Below are 1046 nucleotides of genomic sequence, written 5' to 3'. Positions count from 1 at the left end.
GGCAGGGGGGGGGGGGGTTTTGGGTTAGCCACAAATAGCCATGCAAACAATCCCATTATACAACCGGCTGGGCTCACGGCAGGGGGATTTTAATGGGGACAAGTCAGGGCTGTTTGCTCGTTAGCAGGAGTTGAGCTGGGTGTGTTTGTGCACTGTGATCCCAGCTGGGGCTCTGACGTGCTTCCATCAGGAAGTGGCACTGAAGGAGAACTCATCACTTTTTCAGGACACAGCAGCCCATGGCCTGGACTGCCACAACACTGATGTGCTTTGGGCACCTTACAGTCCCTGGGTGTCGAAAGGAGCATCTCCCATTTGACAAGCCAGGCTGTTTGGATCTCCACTGAGGGACCTCAGCAAGTCAGACCACCCTGCAAAATACTGAGGCAAACCCAAGAAGCACTTTGCATGCATGATTTTTTTTTTTTTTTTTTTGAGATGGTTTTTTTTTCTTGAACATACAGGACTTCTGCAAAGTGACACACGTCAAGCAGCTTTCCCCCCTGTTTAGGGATAATTGCTGGTGTTGGGCTGTTTTGGGAAGCATCGGCCTTTACTCTCCTCTGCAAGAGAACATCCACCCTGCAAGCAAGCTGCTCATGTAATCTAGCTGCCCTACCCACCTCTGTTCCAAGATACTGGTAAAAAGCAAGGGCTGTCCTTCCTCCCTGAGAGCCAGCTGGTGCTGGGTGCGCTTCTCATGGGGCACCTTTGCACAGGCCTTGTGGGGGTTAAGGGGCAGGTGCCGGGATGCCTGCTGGGTACCAGGGATACCTGCAGGATACCAGGATGCCTGCAGGGTGCCGGGGATGCTCATAGGGTACCAGGGATGCTCACAGGTACCAGGGATGTCTGCAGGGTGCCAGGGATGCCTGCAGGGTACCAGGGATGCCTGCAGGGTGCCCGGGATGCTCACAGGTACCAGGGATGCCTGCAGGGTGCCGGGGATATTCATAGGGTACCAGGGATGCTCGCAGGTGCCAGGGATGCCTGCAGGGTACCAGGGATGCTCACAGGATGCCGGGGATGCTCACAGGTACCAGGGA

This window comes from Egretta garzetta, unplaced genomic scaffold, assembly GCF_000687185.1.
Source record: "Egretta garzetta isolate BGI_Z169 unplaced genomic scaffold, ASM68718v1 scaffold34, whole genome shotgun sequence".
Lineage (NCBI taxonomy): Eukaryota > Metazoa > Chordata > Aves > Pelecaniformes > Ardeidae > Egretta > Egretta garzetta.
The sequence above is the reverse complement of the archived record's forward strand: the minus strand, read 5'-3'. Positions refer to the sequence as shown.